The sequence below is a fragment of the Nicotiana tabacum genome, chromosome 8 (assembly GCF_000715075.1).
Source record: "Nicotiana tabacum cultivar K326 chromosome 8, ASM71507v2, whole genome shotgun sequence".
Taxonomy (NCBI): Eukaryota; Viridiplantae; Streptophyta; class Magnoliopsida; order Solanales; family Solanaceae; genus Nicotiana; species Nicotiana tabacum.
Genome location: NC_134087.1, coordinates 160,414,756 through 160,432,869, shown reverse-complemented (window position 1 = coordinate 160,432,869; position 18,114 = coordinate 160,414,756).

Below are 18,114 nucleotides of genomic sequence, written 5' to 3'. Positions count from 1 at the left end.
GTACACTTATGAGCCCCACAAATTGTCCTTGGATCTTGAAAATAGAACAACTCCTCCAGCAAACCCTCAATCGAGGAGCCTCACATCTTGGAGTTGAAGCCATTTCCTCCACATCTTCGGTATGAATTTCTTGCACCTTCTTCTACTTTACCAGTTATTCTTTCCTCTTGTTTGACTAACATGCATGTAGATTCTATATTGGTGGTGCTACAAAAGAGAAAGAAGGCTATTGGATGGATATTGGCGGATATTCGGGAGATAAGCCCCACATTTTACATGCACAAGATTAACTTGGAGAAGGATTCCAAACCATCAATTGAATATCAAAGGAGACTCAACAAAGCCATGCAAGAGGTTGTAAAAAAGGAGATCATCAAGTAGTTGGATGTCGGGGTTGTTTACCCTATTTTTGATAGTTCGTAGTCTTCTCCGATTTAATGTGTCCCAAAGAAAGGGGGAATGACGGTGGTCATCAATGATAAGAATGAGTTTATTCCTACAAGAACGGTGACCGGGTGGAGAGTGTATGGACTATCGTAAGCTCAACAAAGTCACAAGGAAGGATCATTTCCCACGTCCCTTCCTGGATCAAATGCTTGAGAGATTGGCCGGCCATGCTTTCTGTTGTTTTCTTGATGGGTATTCCGGCTACAATCAAATTCTTATTGCTCTGGAGGATCAAGAGAAGACTACTTTTATTTGTCCTTATGGTACTTTTGCCTTCAAGCAGATGCCATTTGGGTTGTGTAACTCACCGAAAACTTTTCAAAGGTGTATGATGGCGATCTTCACGGACATGGTGGAGGATTACCTTGAAGTTTTCATGGATGACTTCTCGGTGGTCGGGAATTCTTTTGATGTTCGTCTCTTAAACTTGGACAAAGTATTGGCAATATGTGAAGAAACAAACTTGGTGCTCAATTGGGAGAAATGTCATTTCATGGTTGAGGAAGGCATTAAATTTGGCCACAAGATCTCAAAGAATGGCATTGAAGTCGACAAGTTAAAGATGAGGTGATTTCAAACTTCCACCTCCAACTTCAGTGAAAGGCGTACGGAGTTTCTTAGGCCACATGGGATTTTACCGGCGGTTTATCAAGGATTTCTCTAAAGTGGTGAACCCGTTGTGCAAGCTTTTGGAGAAAGATGCTAAGTTCCACTTCAATGATGATTGTGTGAGAGCCTTTGAATTGCTAAAGTTCAAGTTGACTACTACTCCCATAATCACAGCTCCAAATTGGAGTGTTCATTTTGAGCTGATGTGCGATGCAAGTAATATAGCGGTAGGGGCTATTTTGGGGCAACACATCAACAAGATTTTTCATCCGGTCTACTATGCTAGTAAGACCATGAATAGTGCCCAAGTCAACTACACTATTACGGAGAAAGAGCTCCTTGCCATTGTCTTTGCTATAGTGAAGTTCCGCTCGTACTTGATGGGTGCAAAAGTCATTGTCCACACGGATCATGCGACACTTTGCTATATTATGAGCAAGAAAGATTCAAAAACCCAGTTGATAAGATGGGTACTTTTGTTGCAAGATTTTGATATAGACATCCAAGATCGAAAAGGAAGTGAAAACCAAGTGGCAGACCACTTGTCTCATTTGGAGGAGGAGGGGAGGCTGCATAATGGCCTTGAAATCAATGACTCCTTCCCCGATGAGCAACTCTTGGATATTTCTATGAAAGATGTGACTTGGTTCGCGGATCTAGCTAGCAAATTATCTTATGAGTGGTATCATTCCGGTTGAGTTCTCTTCAAACCAAAGGAAGAAGGTCAAACGGGATTGTCAAGACTATTATTGGGATGAACCGTACCTTTACCGAATTTGTACGGATGGAGTGATTAGAGGATGTGTACTAAAGGAGGAACAAGTTGATATTCTTGGGGTTTGTCATTCTTCACCATATGGTGGTCACCATGATAGGGCAAGAATGGCGGTCAAAGTGCTAAGTTGCGGTTTCTATTGGCCCACTCTTTACAAGGATGCAAGTGAATCTTGTCAAGCATTGTGATGAATGTCAAAGAGCCGGTGGAATTTCAAAGAAAAATGAAATGCCCCTGACCACCATTTTGGAGATTGATATTTTTGATGTGTGGGGTATTGACTTTATGGGTCCTTTTATGAGCTCTTGTGGAAATACCTACATCTTGGTCACGGTTGATTATGTGTCCAAATGGGTTGTGGCTGTTGCTTTTCACAACAATGAAGCGAGAAGTATGGTGGCATTTTTTAAGAATAACATTTTTACAAGATTTGGTACTCCAAGGGCTTTCATAAGTGACGGGGGATCGCACTTTTGCAACAAAGCTTTTGACACCTTACTCACCAAGTATGGTGTTACTCATAAAGTCATGACTCCCTACTATCCATAAGAAAGCATTCAAGTGGAAGTATCCAACTGGGAGATAAAGAATATTTTGTCCAAAACAGTGAATGCTAATCGGACGGATTGGTCCAAGAAACTTGATGATGCTTTATAGGCTTATAGGACGGCTTAAAAACACATATCGGAATGTCCCCATACCAGTTGGTGTTTGGAAAAGCTTGTCATCTTCGGGTAGAACTTGAGCACAAAGCCATGTAGGTTTTAAAAAAGTTGAATCTTGACTGGGATGTCGCCGCCAACTTAAAGGTGGCACATTTGGACGAGTTAAATGAACTCTGGTACCATGCATACACTAGTTGTTCCTTATACAAAGAGAAGATGAAATATCTTCATGACAAGTACATATGGAACAAAAAGTTTAAAAAGGGTGATCTTGTGTTGTTGTTCAATTCTGTGTGTCGCACCTCCTTTTCGCCGTGCCTGTGGGGCGCGCGGGGAGTTTTCTCCAATTGAAGGACAATCGAAACGGGATTTGTTTATTTGTTTTAGAGTCGCCACCTGGGAATTTTAAGGCGTCCCAAGTCACCAATTATAATCACTGAATCGAGGAGAATATGACTCTGTTTATTATTCTGCGAACCAGAAATCCTGAGTAAGGAATTCTGTTAATTCGGAAGAAGGTGTTAGGCATTTCCGAATTCCGTGGTTCTAGCACGGTCGCTTAACTCTTTTTATTATTGGCTTAATTATCTTGATTTTTATTAAATACTTTTTGTTACATGATTTTTCTACCGCTTTTACTTATTGTGGTTAAGAACCCTTCTTTGAATCGAATTACGCGTACGTATATTCGTGTTATTATTAAAAAAAATTGCGGAATTGTGTCACGCGTACGTGTACACAATAACTTTTGATAATATATTTATTGAGCAATCATTTTTCGAAATTGTGTCGAATCAAGAGTACTTGTTTTTTTTTTGGAATAGTGAACCGTACATCTCGGGTTTTTATGAAATTGATTTAACGCCTTTGGAAAAATCCTTTTATTAAATATTCGTTCGAAATTGCGCGTACGCATAATCCGAATTTAGCTTTTAAATATAATCAGGGTACGCGAACGTATCCCTAATTGCGCAAAATACTGTAATGATATTATGGAATTTCCACAAAATGTTTATTATATTATGAGAAATCTTCCTTTAAGATATCCTTTAATTCTTGAAAAAGAATTCAAAATTTATTGAATGTTGCCCATTGATTATAATTTCCGCATATATCATGTTTATCCAAGACTATTCAAATTCAAAGAACGGAATAAAAATATGATTAATACTATTTTTAAACAAATATGACATATATATATATATATGCCAAAGAATAAATTGCATATGGAACTGAAAATAAATGATTCATAAAGGAAGGAAATATTTTTCGAGAATTTTCATTATTTACTTAATGCAAATTCTACTTCTAATTATCATTGGTATGAAGTGTGGCAATTTATGCTTATACATCTCTTTTCATTCTTATATGCTTGCTTTTAATCTAATAGGCCTAATTACTTGGTTAATTTGTTTTATGAAGGTAGATCGACATCGAACTATAATGGCCGAATTATTATACAAGTTAATTCAATAAGATTACCTTACATGCAACTTAACTGTATATCGTATTCATAACATATTGTAATAAGCTACGTCATATCGCTTTTCGCCCACTTTTACACACACATCTATTATCTTATCAACATTACCATCTTAACCTTATGTAACAATAAATATCACTACTATAATTATCTTGGCACTTCTACATCACTTCTTACTTAGCCAACAACAAAATTTAAATAATGACCAACATTCATACCATATTCCCTACTTCGACAATTTAATATGATTGAACTAATGAGATAATGAGCTAATGTTATTACAAATCTTTATACGAACTTTCACAGCAAGACAATTAGCTCATAGCTATCAAATTGAATTCACTACTAATTAACTAACATAAAATAAAAATGAAATTTAAATTGATGAACTTGGACAAATAAAAACAGAATTTCAATTCGAACTTCATTGATGAGTCATGTTGAATCTCTTTCCAACTTAAAATTTAAAAGACATGTACCTGAAAATGGAGGTAGAAGAAATGAATTTCAGCAGTGACAACAGCAGCAAAGCAGCAAAATATATCAGTATTTCCACAGATTTGAGCCACAAAACAGGACCCGAGGAACCCAGATGCACAGTGACAGAGACTTAAGGAAATTTCAGATTTTCTGAATAACATTCAGAGGCAAACAACGGACAGATTCCAGAAAGAATGCATTTCAGATTTCAGTTTCTTTCTGTTGCGGATTCCTTATTTCTGATTTTTCTGTTTCAAATTGTGTGTGTGTGTGAATGTTCTCTTTTCTATTTTTCTTTCTATTTTCTTCCTCTCTTTCCTTTTAAACAAAATCTGAGTTCTTTTCCTTTTTTCAGAATATTAATCCTAAAAATCTCTTACTTCTCCTTTTCTTTTTCTTTCTTAAAATCTTCTCTGACCCAGTCTGCCTTAAGGTCTCTCTTTGTCTTAAAAACTGATAAAGACTACTGCCCCTTAAGGTCTGTCCAGCTCCTGTATTTATACAGGGCTGGTCCTAGGCAATTTAAGTGCTTCTTGGACCCCTTATATCTTTTAAAAACAGAAAAATTCTATTAAAATCTGCTTTTACTACTTTAAATCCCATTAAGTGAACTTTTTTCTGATTTCCAGCATTCCATTATCCCTTGTTCCCCATTAGTATCATTAACTAATAGTCACTAACATTACATTATCAGCCCACTATTATATCATATTACCCTTACTGTTTTATCCCAGAAATGCCCTGTAATTTTACTGTTATTACAGCCCCAAACCAAACTGCCTAAACCTTAACAAATTTATCTGAACTAACATGTTTAGCAGCAAATAACCAACCCCTGAATCAAACAAACCTTTTGTCTTTACAGATTATGCTAAACAAAGAGAGCTAAATTCAGATTGAACACTGAACTTGCATACAAACATATTAACAATACACACAACTCAACAGAACATTTCAACTGAAATTCAACAACTGAACAAAGAGCAACAAATGCAGGAGCATTGTCAGTTTTTTGACACTGCCCCGAACTTTAATGTTCAGAAATTATAACACTTATTTGATGAATTTTATTGAACTATGAACAAAGATGACTTAATTAATGAATATTAATCAAACTGATTATCAAATAAGAAACGACTAATTACAACAAAATAATCCACCCGAAATAGGTTGTTTCAGTCAACATTTTTAGAAACAAGATTAACAATATAACTAATCGACGAACTTAATCGAGTCGATTACACACATTGTAATTAGTCACAACCAACAGAAACCATTCACATTCGGATCAAGTAGATAGGTAGGAGACAGAAATGACAGAATTGGTCAAAACAAATATGAAAAATTAAAAAGCTATTAAAACAGACAATAATACACGTAGAATAATACAAAAAGAAATAGAAAATACCTCTGAATCTTCAATTAAACTCGAACTCAACTTGGACTTGGACTTTTTTTGTTTGAAATCAAACTGACCTTAGTCGAAGTATTTTCCACTGAAAATACTTCGACTAAGGTCGATTAAACCTCAATCTTTATTTAATATGCACGGAATCCAAAAGTTTGGTATTTTTAGGGTTTCAGGTTCTTGGATCTTAAATCCGAACATTTCAGGGCAGATTCGAAGGGAACCAAACATGATACAAGGGTGAGGGTAGCCTAGGGGTCATTTGGTGTTAATTTGAAACGGATCTGAGTTTGTTCTTGTTTGGTCCGAATCTTCAAAAGAAGATTCGAGAAGTTCAGAACTGATTTGAACCAAACAAACAACAGATCCATACTCAGGATGACTAGGGGAAGCTATGGTGTTAACTAGGTGCTGATTGGTTTAGATCAGGTTTTCAGGACAACCTTCGATTTAAGATTCGAAGGGTTGGGGCCTGATTCGAAGGAAACTAAGGTCGGATTCGTGTAGGGGATGTTCAGGAGGTCCTAGGGTGTTAAGTTGGTGACCGGCGGCGTTGATGCCGCCGGGTTTCAAGCGAAGGGGATCCTAGGGCGGCTAGGGTTAGGAGTGGGGGTTTGGGACGATGATGAATAGTGTAGGAAGGGGGGGGTGTTCGGTTAGGGGCCGGGGTAGGGCTTGGGGACTTATATAGGGGTGGGGTGGATTGATGCTATCCGTCGGATTAGATAGAATGAAGGGTTGAGATCAATCCACTTAACCAAACGTCGTCGTTTGGTCTAAGTTCAGGGTCAGCCTGTATAGGGTCAACGGGTCGGGTTACAGGTTGCGGGTAAGGGTAGGAGATCTCGTCCGTTGATTGGATTTGATCGAACGGTTTCTGAGAAACCACGACCGAACGCTGTCGTTTTGATTCGTCTGGTTTGGACCAGACCTGGGCTAAAAGATTGGGCTGTGGGGGGGTAAAAAAAAATGTTTTGGGCCTGGATTTTAATCCAGGTCCAATTTTTCAATTTATATATATATTTTTTTTATTTTCTGATTTTATTAATTAATAAAATCCTAATAAAAATAAAAACAAAAATTATCATTACAATAATATTAACCATAAGTTTAACTTTACAAAAATATATATTAATTACTCTATAACAATTATTCAACACATAGACAAAACATCAATCACACAGTGAAACATTTAAAATAGAACCAATGCATATTTTTTTGTGATTTTATTTAAATTAACTTAATTAAATGCATACTTAAATCCTAGATGAAATATGTATTTTTATTTTTATTTTGTTTAATTATAACAAAGCAAACATTTTACGGACATAAACAAATATTTTAACACCACGCAAATTCAGAAATTACACAATAAAAGAAATTTATTTTGATTTATTTTGGAGTAGTTTTTTCGTAAAGCAAAAATCACGTGCTCACAGCTGCCCCTCTTTGTGCGGAAACTCGAAGAGTTTTCGTACAAAGATAAAGTGAGCGGACACGAGCGATTTTTGCCCGTTCGAATACTCCGTGGGAAGCATTTTTAGAAAGATTTGACCGAACCTCTGCTTCAAAGGTTTCCTACATATCCTTGGCTATAAAGGAATCAGGTCAGTGTAGTTCGGGGAAATTTTGGGTAGCTGGGACTACCGTGGGACTGTGATGTTACTGCTGCTTCGTGCTGTTTTTACTGCTTGCTAACCTCCTTATTACACCTTACTTTAAAGGAAATATAAAAATTAAACTAGATTATGGTACATGAATTGTAAAAATCTTATCTAGATCATGCCCTTGCGTTTCTTGTTGTCTTGATATCTTGGTGACTCTTGGGCATTTGGCTTGTTCCGTATTCTTTTCATTATGTCCCGTATTTTCTTTTGGGACTCTTGTTGTTTCTTGCTGGGGATTCTGTTGGACTCCTCTGCTTTATTGATTCTAAGTGTGCTCCTTTTTCATATGAGCGGGCTTTTGATTTCAACATTTCGATTTCATTCCCTCGTTCTTCAGGTGGGTGCCTTGACTGCTTCTTTTCTTTCTTCATCCTCATTCTCCAGGTGGACGCCTGACTTTTCCAATTTTTCATCCTCATTCTCCAGGTGGACGCCTGACTTTTTTAATTCTCATGCTCATTCTCCAGGTGGACGCCTGACTTCTTCAATTCTCATCCTCATTCTCCAGGTGGACGCCTGACTCATTCAATTTACATCCTCATTCTCCAGGTGGACGCCTGACTTCTTCAATTTCTTTATCCTCATTCTCCAGGTGGACGCCTGATTTCTTCAATTCTTTGTCCTCATTCTTCAGGTGGACGCCTGACTTCTTCTTTTCTCATCCTCATTCTCCAGGTGGACGCCTGATTTCTTCAATTCTTTGTCCTCATTCTCCAGGTGGACGCCTGACTTCTTCGATTCTTTGTCCTCATTCTCCAGGTGGACGCCTGACTTCGTCAATTCTTTATCCTCATTCTCCAGGTGGACGCCTGACTTCTTCAATTTCTTTATCAGGTATTTCCTGACACAAATATTGTATTTGCCCCTGTTTTAAATCAAAGAAAACTTCGTTAGTTTAAAGCAGGGTAGTTGACTGGTTTCTTCAATTCTTTGTCCTCATTCTTCAGGTGGACGCCTGACTTCTTCTTTTCTCATCCTCATTCTCCAGGTGGACGCCTGACTTTCTTCAATTCTTTGTCCTCATTCTCCAGGTGGACGCCTGACTTCTTCGATTCTTTGTCCTCATTCTCCAGGTGGACGCCTGACTTCGTCAATTCTTTATCCTCATTCTCCAGGTGGACGCCTGACTTCTTCAATTTCTTTATCCTCATTCTCCAGGTGGACGCCTGATTTCTTCAATTCTTTGTCCTCATTCTTCAGGTGGACGCCTGACTTCTTCTTTTCTCATCCTCATTCTCCAGGTGGACGCCTGACTTCTTCGATTCTTTGTCCTCATTCTCCAGGTGGACGCCTGACTTCGTCGATTCTTTGTCCTCATTCTCCAGGTGGACGCCTGATTTCTTCAATTTCTCATCCTCATTCTCCAGGTGGACGCCTGACTTCTTCTTTTCTTTGTCCTCATTCTCCAGGTGGACGCCTGACTTCTTCAATTTCTTTATCCTCATTCTCCAGGTGGACGCCTGATTTCTTCAATTCTTTGTCCTCATTCTCCAGGTGGACGCCTGACTTCTTCGATTCTTTGTCCTCATTCTCCAGGTGGACGCCTGACTTCGTCAATTCTTTATCCTCATTCTCCAGGTGGACGCCTGACTTCTTCAATTTCTTTATCAGGTATTTCCTGACACAAATATTGTATTTGCCCCTGTTTTAAATCAAAGAAAACTTCGTTAGTTTAAAGCAGGGTAGTTGACTGGGGTATTCTTGCCGATGGTGATGCTTCTCTTCGTTTCTCTTTGTTGCCTTAGAATGGTTGAAAAGACTGTTTTGTCTTTGTAATTGATTCTCGACTATAGGATTTCCTTCAAAACCTTTTTAACTGTAATCATATGTCCCTTCTGACTTTGCTGATCCACTTTTGATTTCACCCTTCTTATACCCATATCTTTTATCTCCCACCTTTCGTGGTTGTATTTTGTAACCCTAAATCTTGGTAGCATACCTTGACATTCCTTCTTGTTTGTTTGGAATAAAACTTATCTCAAAGCTTTTAGAAAAGTAAGATTATTAGTGACGAAATACGTTGATTTCGACAATTATAAAAAGAAAATCCAATTTTGGATGACTATTTGAGAAAGAATAAAAACTTATCTGATTGGAGTTACTGGCACCAATGATCAGGGTATGCATTTCGGATTAATCAACCCAGTCTTTTAATCAATCTCCCCAAAATTTCCATAATCCAACTTCATTTTTCATTTCACAAGCTTGTAATGTCTCAAAGAGTTTTCACCGATAAACTTTCCTCAGTCGTTCATTTCTCATTTCCTTTTCGCCTTGTGGTGCCTACAAAGGTTTTCACCAATAAGACTCTCTCATTTTTACTTTTTCTCTCAACTTCTGTCGCCTTATGGTGCCCATTTGGGTTTTCACCTCTAAGACTCTCTCGTTTTTACTTTCTTTTCTTGTTTGTACCAGAATGTTATGAACCATCTTCATTAGTATTTTTTCTAAGATTGGTCGAAAGGTCTTTTTGGAATGGGGTTGGAAATGGAAAAGCTTAAACAATTTTGGTATGTGTTTGAAATTACAACTCTTGGAATCTTTTCTTATTCCTAATACAATTCTTGCCCCAGTTCCTTGATTGGGGTCGCTTGATGTTTCTTTTTGGGCACATTTTATGTATATTGTGCACCCTATGACCGAGCTGTGAAGCACCTATGTATCCTTCTTTGAGGAATCAGGTCAAACGTAGTTCACCCCATAATAATGATGATTTTTTTATTTTTTTTTATTTTTATAATACTTGATTTTTATTGATTCCAAGAGAGGGTAGGAAAGAAACAAGTATGGCTCAAAGGGGAAGCAAATGGTATAGTGTTTGGATAGCAGAATAAATTGCCTTTGTCATTCCAATCTTCGAAATAATGCTAAATATAAACATTTAAAAAGTTATGCATAATATCTCTTTACTGCGTCAGAATTGATCGCCATATCTATGCATTTGCCTTCAATGTCTGTTAAGCATAGTGCACCATTTGATAATACTCTGGTCACAATGAATGGTCCTTGCCAATTCGGGGCAAATTTGCCTCTTGCTTCAACCTGATGTGGAAGAATACGCTTCAGCACATGCTGACCTACTTCAAACTTTCGGGGACGCACCTTTTTGTTGTATGCTATTTCTATTCTTCTTTGATATAATTGACCATGGCATACTGCGGTCAATCGTTTTTCGTCAATCAAGTTCAACTGTTCTAGACGGGTTTTGACCCATTCATCATCATCAATCTTTGCTTCGGCGATGATCCGAAGGGAAGGAATCTCAATTTCTGCAAGAATTACTGCTTCAGTGTCGTATACCAACAAATAAGGAGTTGCTCCTACTGAAGTGCGAACAGTAGTGCGGTATCCTAATAATGCAAATGGTAATTTTTCATGCCATTGTTTTGAACCTTCTACCATTTTCCGAAGTATCTTCTTTATGTTTTTGTTGGCTGCTTCTACTGCTCCATTCGCCTTGGGCCGATATGGGGTAGAGTTACGATGTGTAATCTTAAACTGTTGACATACTTCTTTCATTAAGTTGCTGTTAAGATTAGCACCGTTATCTGTGATGATCACCTTCGGGATTCCGAATCGACATATGATATTTGAGTGGACAATATCGACCACAGCTTTCTTGGTCACTGATTTGAATGTCTTGGCCTCAACCCATTTGGTAAAATAATCAATAGCTACCAGAATGAATCTGTGTCCATTGAATGCTGCCGGCTCAATTGGTCCAATCACATCCATGCCCCAAGCAACGAAAGGCCATGGTGCCGACATTGTGTGCAACTCGGATGGTGGAGAATGAATCAAATCTCCGTGTATTTGGCATTGATGACACTTGCGTACAAAACCGATACAATCTCGCTCCATGGTAAGCCAATAGTAACCAGCTCGGAGGATTTTCTTTGCCAACACATATCCACTCATGTGGGGTCCGCAAACTCCTGAATGTACTTCAGACATGACAGCTGTAGCTTGTCTGGCATCTATGCATCTTAATAATCCAAGATCTGGTGTTCTTTTATATAAAACTCCTCCGCTCAAGAAGAATCCATTTGCTAATCGCCTAATGGTCCTCTTTTGATCTCCTGTGGCTTGTGTGGGATATATCCCCATTCTGATATACTCCTTGATGTCGTGGAACCATGGTTCACCATCAAATTCTTCTTCAACCATATTGCAATAAGCGTGTTGATCATGGACTTGAATATGTATTGGATCTACATAAGCTTTGTCCGGATGGTGCAGCATTGATGCTAGGGTAGCCAATGCATCGACAACCTCATTATGGATTCTTGGAATATGTTGGAATTCCACTGATTGAAACCGCTGACAAAGATCATGTAAACATTGTCGGTATGGTATGAGCTTCAAGTCTCGGGTTTCCCATTCTCCTTGAATTTGATGTACCAAAAGATCCGAATTTCCCATGACTAAGATTTCTCGGATACCCATATCGGCGGCTAGCCTTAACCCCAAAATGCAAGCTTCATATTCAGCCATATTATTGGTGCAATAAAATCGTAGTTGAGCCGTAACAGGATAGTGATGCCCTGTTTCAGAAATGATTACAGCTCCTATTCCGACTCCTTTCATGTTAGCAGCTCCATCAAAGAAAAGTTTCCAACCAGGTTTTTCAATTTGCTTCACCTCGTCGATATGCATTGTTTCCTCATCAGGAAAATAAGTCTTCAACGGCTCATATTCCTCATCGACCGGGTTTTCGGCTAAATGATCGGCCAGTGCTTGAGCCTTCATTGCAGTTCGAGTCACATAGATGATGTCGAATTCTGTGAGCAATATCTGCCACTTCGCAAGTCTTCCTGTTGGCATAGGCTTTTGAAAAATGTATTTCAATGGATCCAACCGAGAAATGAGGTAAGCAGTGTAGGATGACAAATAGTGTTTCAATTTTTGAGCTACCCATGTTAGGGCACAACATGTCTTTTCCAGATGAGTATACTTAACCTCATAAGCTGTGAACTTCTTGCTAAGGTAGTAGATGGCCTGTTCTTTTCTGCCAGTGGGGTCATGTTGCCCCAATACACAACCAAATGAATTTTCCAAAACCGTTAAGTAAAGAATCAACGGTCTTCCTGGCTCTGGCGGGACCAACACGGGTGGGTTTGACAAATACCTTTTTATTTCATCGAACGCTTCTTGACACTCATCGGTCCATTTGACTGCAGCATCCTTTTTTAACAATTTGAAAATTGGCTCACAGGTTGTTGTGAGCTGAGCAATAAACCTGCTGATATAATTTAACCTTCCCAACAAACTCATTACTTCAGTTTTGTTTCTTGGGGGTGGTAGTTCATGGATGGCTTTGATCTTTGATGGGTCTAGCTCGATGCCTCGTCGACTGACTATGAATCCCAATAACTTTCCAGATGGAACTCCAAATGCACACTTGGCAGGGTTAAGTTTGAGGTTGTACCTGCGAAGTCTTAAGAAGAACTTCCTCAAATCCCCAACGTGGTTGGCCTGATGTTTTGATTTTATGATCACATCGTCCACGTATACCTCAATCTCCTTATGTATCATATCATGAAACGCTGTGGTCATTGCTCTCATATAGGTTGCTCCGGCGTTCTTTAAACCGAATGGCATTACCCGGTAACAATAAGTTCCCCATGGTGTGATGAATGCCGTCTTTTCTGCATCTTCTTCATCCATTAGAATTTGATGATACCCGGCATAACAATCCACGAAAGACCCTATATCATGCTTGGCACAATTGTCGATCAAACTATGTATATTGGGTAATGGGAAATTATCCTTTGGACTTGCTTTGTTGAGATTGCGATAGTCGACGCATACTCTAATTTTGCCATTTTTCTTTGGCACAGGAACGACATTAGCCAACCAAACAGGATATCGAGTAACTCGAATGACCTTTTCTTCCAATTGTTTGGTGATTTCTTCCTTAATTCTCATACTCATATCAGGCTTGAATTTTCTCAGTCTCTGCTTAACAGGAGGCACCGTCGGATCGGTGGGCAATTTGTGGACCACCAAATCAGTGCTCAGGCCCGGCATGTCGTCATACGACCATGCAAAAACATCTTTGAATTCTCTGAGTGCTTTAATTAACTCTTCTCGGATCTTTGGTTCCAGATGGACACTTATTTTAGTTTCCCGGACATTACTCGTGTCCCCTATATTGACGTCCTCGGTATCACTCAAGTTAGGTTTGATTTTTTCCTCAAAGTGAATTAACTCTTTACTAATCTCTTCAAAAACCTCATCTTCATCATATTCTGATTCATAATCACAATATATTTCTTGAATTAATATTTCGGAACCAGATTGATTTTTAAGACTGGGCTGAGGATTCCTCATGCATGCCATATCACTAGAGCCAACGTAAAAGGAACTGTACAAGAAAGAAGAAAAAAAAGAAAAGAAAGCTATTAGGAATGATAATAAAAAGGAAACTGCTTTTTATTGGATGATGAAAGATAACAAGGTTTTGCACACTTCAAACCGACTGTAAGATAAACTTTGGGATTACAACCTTGAAATAACCCAAACAAACTGAAAGAAAATCAAAATAAACTACCAAGACTCCTTTCGAATTGGGAGAGGAGTGGCTTTCCAATTATTGAGCTTTGTTCTGGCCCAACGAATTGAACTTCTGCGTTGCTACACCCTTCTCCGCTTTCCAAGATATTCACATCACTAAACAATTTCTCGAACCTTTCAATTATTTCCTCCTCAGGATTGACCCGGGATTCAGGAATTGTTGTTACCGGGCGATTTTTAGCGCCGGTCTTGACAAAAGACTTTGACAGATGTGGGACTGGTTTTGGAAGAACCCATGTTTGGTGTTTCAACTTCCTGGCCCTTATCACGTCATTGGCAGTGGGTATGAACCCTAAACCGAATGTTCCCCAGTTCTCGGGGAGAGATACTGGTTGTACAATTCCTTGCAGAGATAAGCCCAGACCTTTGCCGGGTATAAAGCCATTCTTTAACATTTCGTAAGCTACCATGACTGATGCAGAAGATATCTTTGGATTCGGAAGGTATTTCCCTTCTGGAATTTTCTCTACTGACACCGTGTTGGTCACTTGGTATACCCATGGTCCTTGGTCAATTTCTGTTCCCTCGACCGGTACAATGGTACTGCTGTGAGCATTTAAACTTTCTTCTCCATACACGACTACTTCTTGATGATCCCATTCAAACTTGACAGCCTGATGTAGTGTTGACGGGACTGCTTTAGCAGCATGGATCCATGGTCGACCCAATAACAAGTTGTAAGAAACAGATATGTCCAACACTTGGAACTCCATTGTGAATTCAACTGGCCCTATAGTTAGTTCCAACACTATGTCGCCAAATGAATCTCTGCTTCCACCGTCAAATCCTCGTACGCAGATACTATTTTTCTGGATCCTTTCCTCTTTAATTTTTAATTTGTTTAAAGTGGAGAGAGGGCATATGTTTGCACTGGACCCATTGTCAACCAATACCCGGGTTACTACGGAGTTTTCACATTTCACGGTGAGGTAAAGAGCTTTGTTGTGCTCGGTACCTTCCACAGGTAATTCATCATCAGCAAATGTAATTCTGTTTGTCTCAAAGATTCTGTTGGCTATTTTGCCCAAATGATTTACAGAGATCTTTTCAGGAACATGAGCTTCATTCAGGATTTTCATCAACGCCAGACGGTGTTCCTCTGAATGGATCAGTAATGACAACAATGAAATTTGAGCGGGGGTCTTCTTTAATTGATCCACAACAGAATAATCATGGAGCTTCATTTTTCTTAAAAACTCCTCCGCCTCTTCTTCCGTCACAGCTTTCTTTGTTGATATTGGATTGTTTTTAGTTTTTCTCAACTCTTCGGGAGTAAAACATCTTCCCGAACGAGTCAAGCCTTGCACCTCACACACTTCTTCCTTGATTTCTTTGCCCTTGTATATTACGGTCACCCGTTCATAGTTCCATGGGATGGTTTTGTTGTTGATGATTGGCAGCTGAATTACAGGTGCAATAATAACCCGATCTGTACGTGCTCCTTCCACGAATACAACGGGTTTGTTAGCAACCCCTGGTACTATCACCTTCGGCCTCTCTTGTTTTGCGGCAACTTTGCTCGATGACCCCTCGTCGACTATCATAGACGGTTCATCACCATTTTTGTTCTGTTTAGACACCGGCTTCTCCTCCATTAACTGCTTATCTGGCTTGGTTTCAAGAGATTTGATCATCATGACAGTTTGTGACGGCTTCTTTGTCTCCCCATCAGCTTGTATGATTTCTATCATGTTAGCCTCTTGATGGGCTGGCATTGGATTTCTATTGATATTTGGAGCTTCGGGGGTTTGAACCTCGATTTTGTTAGTATCAATCAGCTCTTGTATTGCATTTTTCAAATGCCAACATTTCTCCGTATCATGGCCTGGTGTACCGGAGCAATATTCACAGCTAATGGTGTAATCCAGATTCTTTGGTGGAGGATTGGGTAGTTTGGATTGTATTGGTCTCAGCATGTCTAGCTGTCTCAACTTGTGGAACAGACTAGTGTAAGACTCTCCCAATGGAGTGTAAGTTTTCTTTTTCTGTTCCCTTTCTCCCCTGAATGCTGGCCTAGGCCTAAAACCTGGTCCGAGATAGGCTCGTGGGTAAGTACTTGGTGTGGCAGGAGCACGCCAATTGGTGTGAACAGGTGGCTGATTGCATGCTTGAGCATGGTTAATGGCAAAATGAGGCTCTGAAGGGTGATAGTAGTGTTGGGATGAATCATGGTGGTAAGCTGATTGGCGAGGTCATTGTTGATTATAGTAAAGTGGTGAACCTCTGGGTCCCGGCCAAATTCCTGAATCAACTACTGCTGTTTCCTCCCTTTTCTTTCTTCCGATTCCTCCTACCCCGCCTTGAATGGCTTGAGTAGTTGCCTTAATTGCTGAATAGCTCATGATTTTATTTGTCTTGAGGCCTTCTTCCACCATACCTCCTATCTTCACTACTTCGTTGAATGATTTCCCAACCGCTGAAACCAAATGGGCATAGTAAGTTGGTTCCAAGGCTTGGAGGAAGTAGTCTACCATTTCGCTCTCCTTCATAGGAGGATCTACTCTTGCTGCCTGTTCTCTCCACCGAAAACCATACTCTCTGAAACTCTCATTGTGTTTCTTCTCAAATTTGGTCAAAGATAACCGATCTGGGATGATTTCCAGATTGTATTGGAAATGGTATGCGAATGCCTGTGCCAGGTCATCCCAGGTGTACCATCTTCCATGGTCCTGGCGTGTATACCACTCCAAAGCTGATCCGTTTAGACTTTGACTGAAGTAAGCCATCAACAATTCATCCTTTCCCCCAGCTCCTCGCATCTTGCTACAGAAACCCCTTAAGTGGGCTACTGGGTCGCCGTGCCCGCTGTATAGGTCAAATTTGGGCATCTTGAAGCCGAATGGCAATTGTATATTAGGGAATAAGCATAAATCTTTGTATGCTACACTGACTTGCCCACCTAATCCCCGCATGTCTCGGAACGATTGTTCTAGACTTTTGACCTTCCTGAACATCCCTTCTTGTTCAGCATTTTTGGCTGGCTTGTCAATTTCTGTTGGGAGATCAAACCGAGGAGCAGGTGAATTGATTTCGGAGGCTTTGAAGGTGGGCTCCGGGGGGTAATATTGGTTGTCTTGGGCCTGAAATGTAGGCTCACTAGGAGATTTGTGAAATGTAACAGGGGGAGGTGCTACGAAAACAGGAGTCATAGGTGGAGGAAGGTACGGAACTGGTTTTGGAGGTGGAGACTGTGGTGTCTGAGAGGTGGTGCCTCGGTAGTGCTGATAAATGGGGAAACTTGGGGATAATTCAGTGGTGATATCATCCTGAGTTTGGATCTTTGATGGAGCGGGGTTATTTGGGTAAGATGGGGGTAACTGTCCTGTAGACCAAGCTTGGTACATTTCAGCCATTTGCTGCTTGAGCTTAAACATCTCTTCTTTCATTTTCCCGACATCCATTTCTTCTATCTCCATACCTGTGTCAACATCTGGGATAGACATACTTTCGGGTATTGGTCCTTTGGATCTTGTGTGATAGTGATAATATGCCAGTATACTCTTTAGAGAAACTAACTGGTTGAATTCTGAATTCTGAAAATGAACAAACTTGTTAGTTTTGAGAGTTTAACACATATATAATCACACGTTGAGATGCAATGCTCCTAGACAAATAATCCCTTTCTATTATGCATTCGCTCGGTTGTTTGTGTCGTCCCAGCTTTCTTGAAATTGAAAAATTGTCATTCGCTTTTATTTACTATATATATCTTTATCGTGGTGGTCGAATCTTAGAGATTGCCTACGTATCATGCCAAACATGAATCAGACCTTGCGTAGTTTGGACTAAAGTCAATCACGTTTATTTATTACACAAAGATGGAATTACATTTGAAAACTTTAAGAAAATAGCTTGAAACACACACACTTAAATCAAAATAAAAGATACAATTCATAACATCTCACAACATGCCCCACTTTCCACTTTTGTTCTCTAATATTGGATTATCTGCTCAATGTGGGGCTTGACCTGGATGGCCTCCCAGCGTACAATACATCCTTTCC